The sequence below is a fragment of the Humulus lupulus genome, chromosome 9 (genome assembly GCF_963169125.1).
Source record: "Humulus lupulus chromosome 9, drHumLupu1.1, whole genome shotgun sequence".
In the NCBI taxonomy this organism is placed as follows: Eukaryota; Viridiplantae; Streptophyta; class Magnoliopsida; order Rosales; family Cannabaceae; genus Humulus; species Humulus lupulus.
In genome coordinates this window covers 114,030,273-114,046,106 of record NC_084801.1, presented here as the reverse complement: position 1 = coordinate 114,046,106, position 15,834 = coordinate 114,030,273, and the positions used below count along the sequence as shown (strand labels likewise).

The 15,834-nt window shown below is 37.0% G+C and overlaps 1 pseudogene; it reads left to right on the top strand.

Moving 5' to 3' along the window:
- Positions 1–208: 208 nt before the first annotated feature.
- The window catches only part of LOC133799952 (putative pentatricopeptide repeat-containing protein At1g56570), a 57,555-nt pseudogene continuing 41,929 nt past the window's right edge, over positions 209–15,834 (top strand).

The window sequence follows — 15,834 nt, the reverse complement described above, 5'->3', positions numbered from 1 at the left end:
TAATTTTTGTCGTATCTGTTTTTTATTTTTTTTCCTGGGTCGTAGAGTCACCTCAACATTGTTTTCGTTGAAAAAGCTTCCAAAGTCAATCTTGATGCAACCATTTTGTCGCTCACCAAGTTCTCTCTCTTGACCTTGAAGCAACCTTAACCTCAAAGCCTCAATTGGTTTTGAGCAAAAAAAAAGAAAAAAGAAAACGATTATGGTTATGGCCTCTCCTCCCAATATCATTCAACTCTATGCAACTCTTGTCGAACTCACCTTCTCCACCAACAACCTCTGAAGCCTCAAAAGAATCCATGCTCAGACCTTGACGCTTGGAATTTCAACTAACGACTTTATTCGAACAAAAATCGTAGCTTCATATGCTTGTTGTGCCCAATTGCTCCAAGCAAACCTTCTTTTCTCTTTTGCCACTCGCCAGCCCATCTTCCTCTTCAATACTCTCATCAGAGCACACTCCTCTGCCAATTTTTTTTCCCAATCACTCCATTTATTTCACCGAATGCTTCTTGCCCACCAACCCATTGACCACCACACTCTGCCTCTAATCCTCAAATCTTGTGCTACTCCATCAACCTTGAGTCTCGGTCAATAAGTTCATGGAGATATTTTGGTCAATGGATTTGCCCCTGTTGAGTGAGTTTGTTAAATCCGTTAGGATTCTTTTTAGAGGTTGTTAGTGTATACCCGAGATTTATGGGGTTTTTTGTTAAAACTTAGTTGTACTCATCTCCTGTATTACATTGTCTATAAATAATACTCAGCTCACCTCTTTGATCTTTAAATAAGTGAGATTTCATTCGATACAAAGTTCAATATTTTTATTTGGTACCAGAGCTACTGACGATCAACAATGGCTTATCCTACTTCATCTTCCACAACTCCGACCACTGATGTCGGTGGTTCTTTTGCTGCTACACGCCTAGTGGCACCAGTAAAAAAAACACATGGGAGATCGATTAAAAACCAACCTATAAACATTCATAGGTCGGTTCAGAACCGACCTCCCATGAAGTGACTTACGATGTCAAAACATGGTAGGTCGATTGGCGGTAACCAACCTATGGTGTAGCACATAGTAGGTCGGTTCGATAACCGACCTATCGTGTCACACACGGTAGGTCAGTTATCGAACCGACATAAGGTGTAACACACGGTAGGTCGGTTATAACCGACCTATGGTTTATTGTATTACAAGTGGGTTGTACAACTGACTTGTGGTGCTATTATTTTTATTTTTATATATATGTATATATATTATATGCATATTTATCCAAAAAAATCATGTTTTTATACAAAACGTCCATAACATTGTTAATTACAAATATGACTAAATTTGAACTAATCGTCCAAAATAATGAGTCATATGGTCACTATTAAAATTGAGCACCAAATAGAATAAAAATAATATCAAAATTACTAAAGTCACAAATAAAAAAATACACTTAATATAACCAATATATATCAATAAATTTACAATCTTTAGATCTGTAAAAAATCAAACTCAGATCTGTATAAATTTACAATATATAAATATGTAATATATACATACAAATATAGAAAACTCAAATCTATATAAATTTTTATATATAATACATTGTACAAATATACAAAACTTATATTAAAAGATCGATGACCATAATAAATACCCAAACTCCAGCCATAAGAAGCAGAGCAACACACTTCATGACCACAACATGCATTCCCATAAACACCACAAATGTCAACACCATTCTTAGTTGTGCCATTGACAACTCCTATACCTAAGAAGTCAGAAGAATTCATGATCAATACACAAAAGAGTAATATTATCACTTAAATTTCATAAAGATCTAAACCCAAGCATTTAGTGGCTATATATGCATCCTCAATGACAAGGACTTAGGCGTATTCTTTCCCAATATATGCTCCTTTGTGATTAATATTTGTGTTGGTAATGGGATAGTTTTGTAATGAAAAATTATGGCTACTAACTAGGATGTTTTAGAATGAAGGACCATTCATGTTAAATTATATATATATATACACACACAATTGTATGGTATGTGCAACTGAATTTATTTCAAAATGCCACAAATGTCCATCATATTCTTACATCCACAATATTTGTTCTTCACATCCAAGTATGACATAGGTATGACCCAACGCACTTTAGGCAATTGTAAAGAAATTTGAACACAAAAAATCATGAGAAATACAAAAAGACAACACTAATAAGATCTAAGATTAAGGGATTAAAAAAATGTCCCTCTTTATGTTTGTAAGAAAGGTCCAAACACAAAATAGTACCAAGTAAAAATTGAGTATATCATCATTTTTGCTTCTTCCTCACCATAATAGAGAAGACTTTTTTTATTAATTTAAGAAACCAAGATCATAGTTTATTTAAGGTAATATGGTTGTCCAATAACATATACAACAAGAGTTCAAATAGAGTAGCCCCATGTCTTTAACAAAGGTCGAATTGTATAGATAATGTAAAGGACATTATCTCGTGTCATGTAAATATCCACAATATACAAAAACAATGATCAAACATGACCAACAAAATAGGTACCAATCCCAAATCTCAATTCTAATAATAACAAGGCTTCAATTTATAATCTTTTCCAAAGTTGCAACTTTATACTATCTAACCACACAAGTAAAGGCAAAAAAGAAACAGTGAAACAAAAATCCTAGTTTGATTTTCATGTATTCTTTTTGTAGCATACATACATATATATATAGTATAGTACTCTTCTATTTGATCCAATTCAAGTGTATTGACGAATCAAACTAAATCAACTACAAATACATGTTTAAACAAAGCAAAAAGCTTGTCAATTACAAGAATAAATAAGAAATAGCACCCATACATACATGTATAAAAGGATAAAGCAAAAAAAAAAAAAATCTAATCCCATAAAGCAAATCTGTTTAAGGAATGATATTGAGAATGAGTGAGACTTACTGACTTAGCTATTTGACAAATCAAATGTAAATAACGAGGTGTTATTCACTCTGCTAACCAAAATCAAGCACCAAATTTTAAATCATATTCCCCATTGCACATAATATTCTCAATCAAACAAAAGCAATCTAAAAACGAATACAAGTCCGAAGCAAGAAACCAACATTCACATTTAGATTATATAAATATAAAAAGAAACAATAGAGAATTAAAAGAAATATACACATAACCACTAATCCAAAAAATAGCAAAGAATGAAATAAATATATATGTGAGGGTTTTTGATGGTGAACTTCAATAACCCACTAACCCGATATGCAGTATGTGGCTTTTTGAAACTCAATAGCCGAATTGAAAGGGTATTCAAATATGCGAAAACATTTCAAAAACAAATATTTGGATATGTGATTTGTTGATTGTTCATAAAATCCCAAAAAGAATGAAAAATAAAAATAAAAATAATTACATATTGTGGAAAAGGTATTCAGAAATACTGAATGGGGCATTCGAGTTGTCTTTAAGTCGCGTCCTCACTGAAGATGAAGAGTCACCACAATTGCTAGCTCCCAAATCCATCACCAGTCACTTCTCCCGTCATCATCACATTTGAGAAAGAGAGAAGTTAGCAGAGTGTGGTAGTTGGGTGTGGGTTTTGGGAGATTGGTGTTAGGGTTCAGAGAGTATTAGGGAAGATGTGAAAGTATATGAGCCCAAAATTTAATTTTGGCGCTTAAAGGTTTGTTGTACAACGTGAAATTTTTGTCGCTTTTTGTTTTTTAAGAAAGCATAACACATTTTCAACATTTTTAATAAGCATAAAAATTTATTTTTATTCATTTATTTATTAAAATAAAAAATATCTAATGTAAAATAATATTTTTTAAAAATACAATTTAATGTAAATATTAATAAATTATAAAAGTACACTTTTATTTTACACACAAATAAATTATATATATTTATTATTAAAATAATTTTATTTGAAACAATTATTAAAATAATTTATATATGTTAAAATATATAATTAAGTAAATAGCATGACAGGTCGGTTGTACAACTGACTTACTAAGTAGCATGGGAGGTCGGTTGTACAACCGACCTACCATGTCATTTAGAAAATTAATATTGAAAATAGAGATATAATTTTCTTAAGCTTTTTTTTATTATTCGAATTGTAAATGTTAAATTTATATACATTTTATTAAATTCTTTTCATTTTTATTAAATTTAAACACAATATATATTTTTTAAACAATTTTTTATTCATATATTTATCAAACTTAAAAAAATTACAATGTAATATTATATTTTAAAAATAATACAATATAAGGTAATTAATAAATAAAAATTAGTATAATTTAAAAAAAAACATATCAAAAAAATAGCATGGTAGGTCGGTTTATAAAACGACCTACTAAGTAGCATGGTAGGTCGGTTCTACAACCGGCCTACTAAGTTGCATAATAGGTCGGTTCTACAACCGACCTACCATGTCATTTAGAAAATTAATGTTGAAATATAGATCTTAAATTGCGAGCTTGACCAGACAAGCTCGGAGAATGCTTGAGAACGAAACGAGCTCGATACTAAAACTCCGATTGAGAGTCCGAATGTGTATTCTACGAGAAAAAGGAGGAGAGTGGATAAATTTTTTGAAAATCCTGAAATATCAGGGAAAAAGGGTGGCGTTTATTCAGAAATGGTAATCTTGGGTATCGTGCATTCTTTAAAACCAAGATTTTGTACCCGATATCTTGGTGTGCAAGATATGTCTTTTAAATTTTGAAACCCAGAAAAAAGAGACCTTGTTCTACATCAAAATCAGATTTGGACCAGTGACTCAAACCTAGCATGGAGACCTAAACGTGAAAGCCCGTCGGTCAAAAGTTTCCTAGCGTGACAAACTAAGAAAATAAACTAGTGCATTCTCAGAAATAAAAGAACAACACAGACAGAAACCGGCATGAAGGAAAATAAAAAGATCATCGGATACTTACACAATGACGGCAATTGCAGAGAAATCGTTGATTGAAGGAGAGGCTGCAGGTATGACCTTACGGTCTCGAACAAACTGGTGGTCCTTTGTTTCTTCGGCAGGGAGAACATGGACAAGCAAAAAAAAAAAAACTCTCTGAGATGACCTCTGGTCTCTTTTTTTTCTTCTTCTGATGAGTGTAAAATAAGAGGAAGACGATGACTGGGGTCTTATATATAGATGGCAAAAAAGGATTAATTTGGGCCATTGGCCAGAATCCTTATAAAATCCAACGGACAGGGATTGATGACATGATGGCACCAAAAAGGTGGCAGGAAAACGATCGTGCGCGGATTTCCAAGGTACTCGAGTACCTTGGATGAGCAATACCCAGCTGACACATGTCCATTCTCAAGTGTGTGACAGTGCGGTTCCCGAAGAAAGTAGTTCAAAAGTTTCCTTCTCATAGGATTCGAACACATACTTTTGAGGGGGCAAAATGTTACACCCAGATTTCGAGCCTTAAGAATTGTGATCTCGAAAGCTGGATTCGTTAGGAATGGGCTCGTAATACCTGGAACACGTGCCCACAACCTAGGCACCTGACCTACAAGCAGCGAGCAGCCTCGAAGATGGTAGCCTCAAAACCATTACAAGCTCGAAAGACAGATATCAAGGCACTTCTGTTCTCAGATGGCCTCGGATTAGGGGCTCCGAGCCTGACATAAGTATGAGCTCGGAGTAGCGTGATCTCCAGGAGATGTCATAAGCTCGAAAGTCAGTAAGAGACCTGGGTGGGAACAACATTGGCGATATAAGATAATAACTTTGAATATCTTAGTGAATCATCAATAAGAGACGCGGTCTACATTGATTGCTATAAATCCCCTATAATCAAGGAATATTAATTGTTCAATTAGACGCCCCCTGATCTTCAGGGGACGTTTCCTTGCATATAGGATTGTGGGCATTTAATGCCATTAAATTTATTTGCATATACAGAATAACTTCCCGAAATATGTGGGATAGTATTATGAAATCTTCTCTATAAATAGAGAGGTCATGCACCATTGTAAATGACTGAAATTTTGTGATCTTGAGAGAAAACTCTGGAGAATTGACTCTTGAAGAATTTTCAGAGATCATCTTAAGTTTAATAACAAAGACTTGTGGACTAGGCAAAGTTAACTGCTGAACCACGTAAAAAATCTCATTTGTGTTATCATATTTTTCTTGGCCATAACCAATTATTGTTTTCGTGCTCTTATTTCATTGTTGACGAAAAACGGCATCAACAATTAGTTTTTCTTAAGTTTTTTTTATCATTCGAATTGTAAATATTATATACATTTTATTAAATTCTTTTTATTTTTATTAACTATAAACATAAAATATATATTTTTTAAACTTAAAAAAATTACAATGTATTTTTTTTAAAGGATTACAATGTAATATTATATTTTTTAAAAAACAACACAAGGTAATTAATAAATAATAATTAATGTACTTAAAAAAAACATATCAAGAAAATAGTATGGTAGGTCGGTTTATAAAAATGACCTGCTAAGTAGCATGGTAGGTCGGTTCTACAACGGACCTACCATGTCATTTAGAAAATTAATATTGAAATATAAATCTAATTAATTTTTCTTAAGTTTTTTTCCAAATTGTAAATAATATGATATACATTTTATTAATTTCTTCTCATTTTTATTAAATATAAACATAATATATATTTTAAGCTTATTTTTATTCATATATTTATTAAACTTTAAAAAATTACAATGTATTATTTTTTTTGAAAGGATTACAATGTAATATTATATTTTAAGAAAATACAATATAAGGTAATTAATAAATAATATAATTAGTATACTTTAAAAAAAACATATCAAGAAAATAACATGATAGATCGGTTTTATAAACTGACCTACTAAGTAGCATGGTAGGTCGGTTTTATAAACTGACCTACTAAGTAGCATGGTAGGTCGGTTCTACAACTTACCTACTAAGTTGCATAATAGGTCTGTTCTACAACCGACCTACCATGTCATTTAGAAAATTAATGTTGAAATATAGATCTTATTAATTTTTCTTAAGTTTTTTTATTATTCGAATTGTAAATATTATATACATTTTATTAAATTCTTTTCATTTTTGTTAAATATAAACATAAAATATATATTTTTTAAACTTATTTTTATTCATATAGTTATTAAACATAAAAAAACTTCAATGTATTATATTTTTTTTGAAAGGATTTCAATATAATATTATATTTTTTAAAATAATACAATACAAGGTAATTAATAAATAATAATTAGTATATTTAAAAAAAAAACATATCAAGAAAATAACATGGTAGGCCTGTTTATAAAACCGACCTACTAAGTTGCACGATAGGTCGGTTAGAACCGACTAACCAACCTACCATGTCATTTATAAAGTTAATATAAAATATAAGTCTAATTAATTTTTCTTAAGTTTTTTTTTTCGAATTGTAAATAATATTATATACATTTTATTTAATTTTTTCTTTTAATTAGATATAAACATAATATATATATTAAACTTATTTTTATTCATATATTTATTAAACTTAAACAAATTACAATGTATTATTTTTTTAAAACTATTGATAAGGTAATAATAAATAATTAATATACTTTAAAAAATACTATAAAGTAAATAGCTTGGTAGGTTGGTTCTATGTATACCGATCTACCATGCTTATCTTTGACTCACATGGAAGGTCGGTTCTATGTACACCAACCTAGCATGTCTTTGACAAGCATGGTAGATCGGTTTGCGGGGAAACGACCTACCTTGTATGCATGGTATGTTAGTTCCTTAAAAACCAACCTGCCGTGCTTCTCTTTGACTAACATGATAGGTCGGTTCCCTGAGTACTGACTTATGAACATATGTTAAGTCAGTTTATGCAGATTCGACCTACCATGATTGATGTTTGATGTCCAGATTGTAGAAGTGTGAATTCGCCCTTTACTTCTTCTCTGAGCTCTGTGATCTCCATCAAACTCGATCGAACCAACTACATTGTGTGGCGCTCTCAAGTTGTTCTGACGATCCATGGATATGATCTAGAAGGATACATCTTCGGAATCAAGCCACCACCAGTCAAGACTGTCAAGATCACAGATGAGAAAGGCCAAATGCAGACGATCGAGAATCCGGAGTATTCATTGTGGATCTGAGAAGACCAATTGCTACTAAGCTGGCTCCGTTCATCTTTGTCTCCTGCGATCCTGTCACAAGTGGCACGATGATAGTCGAGCAATGCGATCTAGTTGGCACTGGAACGATTGTTCTCCTCTCGATCCAAGATGCACATAATGCAGCTGAAAACTCATATTCAAACATTTAAGAAAGGCGCGATGACAATTTCGGAATACGTTACTCAAATGGAAAGTGTCTCTGACACTCTTGCTCTTGCTGGCCACAACGTCTCTGAAGATGATCTCATTATGCATCTTCTCCAAGGATTACCTATAGAGTATTATGCTACTATATCCAGCATACTCACCCAAACTACTGGAGCATTTAACCTCCAAGAGGTTCAGTCTCTTCTGCTAAGTCAGGAAACCCGACTGTAAATTTGGTCTGCTGCTCAAACTTTGCAGATCACCAATCACACTGCCAATCTTGCTCAGATGAATCGACGATCCAGAGGAGGCTTCAACAACAACAAAGATCGTGGTTTTGGATGAGGCTATGGCGATCGCTTTCCCAACCGTGGTCGAGGATCTACTTCAGGAAACTCGAAGTTGATCTATCAAATATGCTCCAAGGCAGGTCACACTGCTGTGGTTTACTGGTATCACAGCGAAGATGACAATCAGGAGGAGGCACCTGTGCAAACTCACGTCTGACAATAATGTTTTTGTGGAATTTCACTCCACAAATTGTTATGTGAAGGATCGAACAACATGAACTCTACTTCTGGAAGGAAAGCTTGAAGATGGATTGTACAAACTCTACCAACGAGTAAAGTCCGAAACCAAGTTTTGTATCACAAACATTTGTATTCAGCTTGTTCACATGTTTCCAACCAAGTCAACCAGTAAAGTCCCAAACCAAGTCTTTGTATCATAGACATTTGTATTCAGCTTGTTCACATGTTTCCAACCAAGTCAAAACCAATTGTAACAAACACAGTTCAATATATTTTACATCTGTCAAAACCAACTCTACTACTTGGCATAGACGCCTAGGCCATCCTAGTGCTAAGGTTTTGAGTCTATTGTCTTCTCAGTTGAGTGGATGTATCACTAATAAAGTCAATAATAGTGAATTATGCTCCTCTTGTCAATTAGGCAAAAGCCATGTATTTCCATTTCCTTTATCCCAAAATAATAGCACCCAACCTTTACAGTTGGTATATTCTGACTTTTAAGGTCCATCCCCCACTCCTTCCAATGAGGGTTTTAAATATTATGTGTAATTTTTAGATGACTGTTCAAGATATACATGTATTTATTCCCTTACAACCAAGCCTGAAGCTTTATCCATGTTTAAAGTCTTTAAGCTGCGTGTGGAAATTTTTTTTGGTGTCCCCATTAGAGCATTCCAAAGTGACTGGGGGGGTGAGTTTTGACCTTTTACATATTTCTTAGCTGACCATGGTATTCAGTTTAGAAAATCGTGCCCTTGTATACACCAATAAAATGGTAGAGTGAAGAGAAAGCATAGACATATTGTGGAGGCAAGCCTAACTTTGTTGGCACAAGATTCTATGCCATTAAACTTTTGGTGGGAAGCTTTCCAAGCAGCAATCTATGTTATCAATAGACTACCTACACCGGTTCTCAAGGGTCACTGTCCCTTTTCTAAACTGTTCAAGAGACAACCTAACTATAGGTTTCTTAAAGTGTTTGCCACAGCTAGTTATCCACACCTTAGACCAAATAATAGATATAAGTTAGATTTTCGGTCTTCCCTTTGCTTGTTTATTGGTTATGTCAATGATCATAAGGGGTATAAGTGCTTGCATCCATTTGGTTGTGTCTATATCACAAAAAATTTTGTTTTTGATGAAAACACCTTTCCTTATAGCTTGTTATTTCCCTCCACTCATTCTTAAGCTAAGCCATATAATACACCTACCAATCCTACCATAAAATTCACCACTCAAAAAAAAATGATCAGCTACCAGACCACCAACTAGTGTACAATCTATCTCAGCTGGACTAGAAGTAACTCCACCACAACCAAGGACAACCTCTACTTCTTCTATCTGTGATGCTACTAAATAATTATTAGCTTCTACAAGCTCTATTCATGTTGACACAACAACTTCTGAACAACATCTAGAGGTCCAACAAGAGACTAACAGTAGTAAAAATGTCGTGATGCCTACTGCCTCTATTTCTACAGCTTTTCCTCTGCATTATCGACCTGCTACAACCTCTACTCACCAAATGCAAACCAAAATCCAAACTGGCATTGCCAAACCAAAGACCTTTATGACTACTAAGCACCCTCTCAGTGTGGAACCTGGTCCAATTGAGCCACACTCAGTCCAAGAAGCTATTCAGGGTCCCATTTGGTTGCAAGCTATGCAAACTGAGTATGATGCTCTCATGACAAATCAAACTTAGTGCCTGTTGGTAATAAATGGGTTTTCAAAACCAAATTCAATTCGGATGGCACTATTCAAAAGCACAAGGTTCATTAAGTTGCCAAAGGGATTCATCAAACTCCAGGGGTGGAATTTTATGAGACGTATAGTCCAGTAATCAAACCAGCCACTATTCGAATTGTTCTTACAGCTGCAGTTCACTTTGGCTGGGATATCAAGCAACTTGATGTCAATAACACATTTCTCGATGGTTTTTTTAAAAGAAACAATCTACATGTATCAATCTCAAGGTTTCATTAGTGCTACACACCCTCACTATGTTTGCAAATTGAACAAAAGCACTATATGGGCTTAAACAAGTGTCGTGTGCTTGGTTTGATAGGCTGCGGTAATCACTGTTAGCATGGGGTTTCATAAATTCAAAGTCTGATGTCTCCCTCTTCATCTATCACCATCAATCTCAGCTCTTGTACTTGTGAATTTATGTTGATGATCTCCTAGTTACAAAAACAAGCTCTGCTTTGATTCAGAAGCTAGTGGATGACTTAAATGGCAGACTTTCATTGAAGCAACTGAAGTACGTTTCTGATCTCCGCAACTGAGTCAAAATGACTGGTGCCAAAGGGTGCTCTACTACAACGACTCCAAGATAGACCCTGTCTCGGAGTGAGGGGAATTATTGAAGGAACTAGCAGTGTATCGGAGTACCATTGAAGCCTTGCAGTACTTGACTATTACTCGTCTGGATATAGCTTACATTGTGTCTAAGCTGAGTCAATTTTTGCAAGCACCTAATGTGACTCATTGGCAGGCGTGTAAAAGGGTCCTAAGGTATCTCAAACATACCATAACATATGGTATTAGCTTCAGACCTAGTTCCACTTAGACACTCATGCTACAGGGCTTTACAGATGCCGATTGGGCAAGCTGTCCAGACGACCGCAAGTCAACAGGAGCTTACTGCATGTTTTTGGGCTCCTTTTTAGTGTCTTGGAGCTAAAAAAAAGCAGCATGTTATTGCACGATCAAGCACCGAGTCTGAGTACCGAGCTTTGGAAAATGCAGCAGTTAAAGTGTCCTGGCTTAGAGCCTTGTTGAGAGAAATGCACATAACATTACAACAGCCTCCTGTGATTTGGTGTGACAACATTGGGACTACCTCGTTAGCTGCCAATCCTATTTATCATGCTTAAACTAAGCACATTGAAATAGATGTGCACTTCGTGAGAGATATGGTGCTCCAAAAAGAAGTGGATATTCGTTATTGTTGACGCTGTTTTTTCGTCAACTTAAATTTGAAGAGCACTACACAAAGATTCAGAAAAGAAGAAAAGAACAGTAGGATTTTTACGTGGTTCAGCAGTTAAAATTTTCCTAGTCCACGAGTCAATATTATTGATTCGTAATACCCTTTCAAAGCTTTCTTAGAGCAATTCAACAGAGTATTCTCAATACAAGATTGTGCATGTCTACAAATGAAAAATACTAGGCTATTTATAGACCTTGTTGACCCAGATTTTGGTCAACTGACATGGAGTCAGAATATGCTTGATATGAATGAATGTGTAGAGAAGAACGCAATGACAAAAAGGAATAACAACACGATGTTTTTATAGTGGTTCGGCCCCAGGATCTGGTAATAACCTACGTCCACTTAGATTGTTATTGATATAAGAATCAAAGGAGTGATCAAAGAATAAGGGTTCAATGAGTTTCACTAACCTCTGAAGAACAATACAATATCACTAGGAGAATTACTCTAGTCTCAAATGATTCAAAAGCCAAAAGTCCCTTCCTTGAGCTATCTTTTGCTATTTATAGGCTCAAGGGGGATTACAAAAGATTGTTACAGATATTCTTTCCTGAATAATCGGATACTCAGGAGATTGTGTGAGTTAAATTCGGGATTTACAAAGATCTTCTCAGTAATGTTGCTTTGTATGCAGAAGCATCGACCAGACTGGTCGTAGGTAAAATTGGGTTGCTTACTGCTTCTAATGCGTCGTCTGGTCGATACCCTAGCAGAGCTCTTCCAGGTGTCAGCCACGTGTCCAGGGATCACTTGCCACGTCATCAATGCTAATTTTTTGGATAACATTTTCCCCCCAAGTTTATTTATCACGAGCAATAAATAAACTTTTGAGCGAACGACTCTTCAGTAACCCCGCCTTTCGTGTCAGAACCCTTCGTGTGTTCTTGGAAAAAGTGACCTACTTCTGTCTAATCATGACCTTTCGGTTCCCCAGTAATAATTCGACGGCCATTCTGCTTCACCATATTTCGAAAAAGGGAAATTGATGATTACACCTTTTTAATGCCACAGACAAACTTATATAATACCTTCGAAATCTTCCTTTTCTTTTTACGCACGCCATTGTCTTCACAAGAAACCCTAAAAACCAGAGTTTTAAACTTCTCCAAAGACCGTTCTTATGCATTTTCAAGACTCAGCTCGAGAGTTCCTTGATCTCCGAAGACCCTTTTTCCATCTCCACGATCATTTTCTTGGTAAGTTTTCGACTTCTCATGCTTCAAATTTTCATGATGCATGCCTCTATATGTTGACTGTTTGAGTTCATCTATTTCTGGTTTGAGACGCTTGTGAGTGGAATGTTTTGTAGGCAAAAAAAAAGGGTCACGAGTTAGTTTAATAATCAGGATCATACTTTTAGGACGTAAAATCGAAGTAAAAATTCGATCTTTAGGCTAGTTGGAAAATAGATTTTTCCCGCCCTAAGGGGAGTTGAAAAAAGCTTTCTTGAAAAACTTTTTACTTTCACCCTTTGATCCGTCTTTCAAACTGTTCGTGCGGAAAACTTAGCTTTTTGTTAGAATGCTGTTGTATAAAAGCTTGGCTTTTATACTCGACCAGCGTTATTCTAAAAAGCCTTTAAAAATTCTTTATCCTCACCTCCCCATTCTTCTGTTTGCAGACATTGATGCCAAATTTGTGGGGAGGTGAACGGCCCATCGACGACGATCTTCTCGCCCAGTTGCTCGAAGGCGAAGAACAACCGGTCGACCGAGTCCACGAGATTCCCTTCTCATGATCCTCTACCAGACCTCGTCCTTCTCCTCCTCAAATGGCCCGTTCCAAATCCGTAGGCAAGAAAAGACCTGAGTCTGAAAACAGTCCAAACCTTCCTACCCAGCCTAATTCGCAGGCTAGGGCTCCCTCGACCAGCGGTCGAGACAATCCTGTTCCTGACCCTAACATCCAAGTTAGAGCCCGCCCTCGGCATCAGAATTTGCCTGATGTCGAGTGGTATATTTCCCCGACCAGCGTGGTGACCCTTTAGATGGTTGCTAATTATTTTAGGAAGTATCCCCTCACAGGGGTCACCATCAAACTTCCTGCCACAGACCAAAGGGCTAACCTTCCCGGAGGTATATACAGCGCCTGGTCTCAGTATCACATAGAGGCGGGGGCTTTCCTCCCTCTACATCCTTTTTATCAGGGGGTGGCTAATTATTTCGATGTCGCCCCCTTTCAAATTACTCCAAACGGATAAAGAATCCTGGCTGCACTCTATATCTTGTACAAACTTAAAAAATGGCCAGAACCTACTCCCCACGAGGTCAATTATCTTTTCGACCTAAAATCCAACCCGCAACAATATGGAACGGGTTTCTTCCACTTCTGTCACCAGGAGACAAACCGGGCATTCCTGAGTGACACTACGCACATATCTAACGTGGGGCAGTATAGTAAGGAGTACTTCCTTACTCAGGACATAACCAGCAATAACCTGGCCTTCGCTCGAGGAGGTAAGTACCGTCTTTGACTGGTCGATACTTTTAATCAAGGAGTTTCCTTTCATTTTTCTCAAACTGCACTTTGTCTTTCAGGCCCATGGTTACGTCCGACCCCAACACCAGACATGGTGTTGAGGTCCAATAGACTGGCCAGGATGACAGACGCAGAAAAAAGCGTCAAGTCCTTGGTTACCGATGAAAACTTGAGGCTGTTTGGCCTCCTGGCTCCTCGCCATGAAACAAGAGGGTCTGTGGTAGACGATGCCACTGCCGAGGGGGTTCCTGAGCAGCAACCTCTCGCGTCCTCTCCTCGAAGGAGGCCAACGGGGGTTACAATCAGGGAGCCCACGGGCAATCCTTCCGCAGAAAGGCCTTCTGCTCCCCAAGGTAAGGGGAAACAAAAGGCCAAAGAGCCAGTTGTGGACCTGGGGAATCCTCTGATGAAAATGGTAAAGTTATTTTGCTTTTAAGTAGCTTGCCAATTCCCTGTCATTTGTTTGATGGGGAGGGAAACTTTACATATACTCCAAATTTAGGGCCAGACTTCTTCATGCCAGATAATGAGTGTGTGACTAATAGAGTCAATAGTATACCGACCAGTAGTTGTAGCTCGGGTACTAACTTTGTGACCTTCTTTTTCGTTTTGATAGAGAGTCTTCATCTGCATTTATCTTTACCCTTTGCATGTTTTTACTTGTGTGCAGATATGGCCACTCCCAATGTCTTCGACTTATACCAGGCTGAGGAGGAAGAGGAAGTTCCTCAGCTTAGGAGGAAGTCGTCACGGAGACAAACTGGCGAGACGAGCCAGGGTCCTGCAAAAAAGAGTCGAACAGAAGACCCTCCTAGAGACGTGTCTGCTGGGCAAACTTCTGCCCATCCTCTGGCCCCTGCTGAGAAGGAGACTCCCCCTGCTCCAATGAACCCTCCTCCGGCTGCGCCCAGAAGGGAACAAGACAAACGGGAGGAAACTCTTGGGGCCAAACTCTCGAGCCGTGCCATACGAGCAGCCAAATACCGCATTGCGTACATCGGGAAAAACGACCGTGTCAAGGATGCAATGGTTGAGGCAGAAAATATGACGGTCGACCTAATCCTGAACAGGACCTTGAATGAAATAGCTAGCGTAAGTACTTCTTTAATCTTTTTGGCTTCAGTCTTTTAGTCCTTGCCACAGGTTCTAACTTTTATCCTCTGTCCTCAGGCTTTGCTGTTTGCCACCACTGCTCGCACCCGTACCCAAGCCACCATCGAGCAGGCTAGGGTAAAGGCAATTGAGAGGTATCAGGTGAAAGCAGCTGAGGATCTTTCGGCTGCAGAGGCCAGGCATACTAAGGAGTTGGAGGCGATAGTTCAACAAAGGGATGCTGCGGTGACCAAGTCGTCGGAGGCTGAAGCTACAAAGGCGGCTGCGGTACAGTCGAGGCAGGAGTATCAAGATGCCAGCCGAACCCATCTTCGCGAAGTCAGGAGATTGGAAGAGGTGCTTAAGCCCAAAGACGAGGCCATCGCCACTCTTGAGGGCAAAGTAAAGCAGCTGGAGCTCGA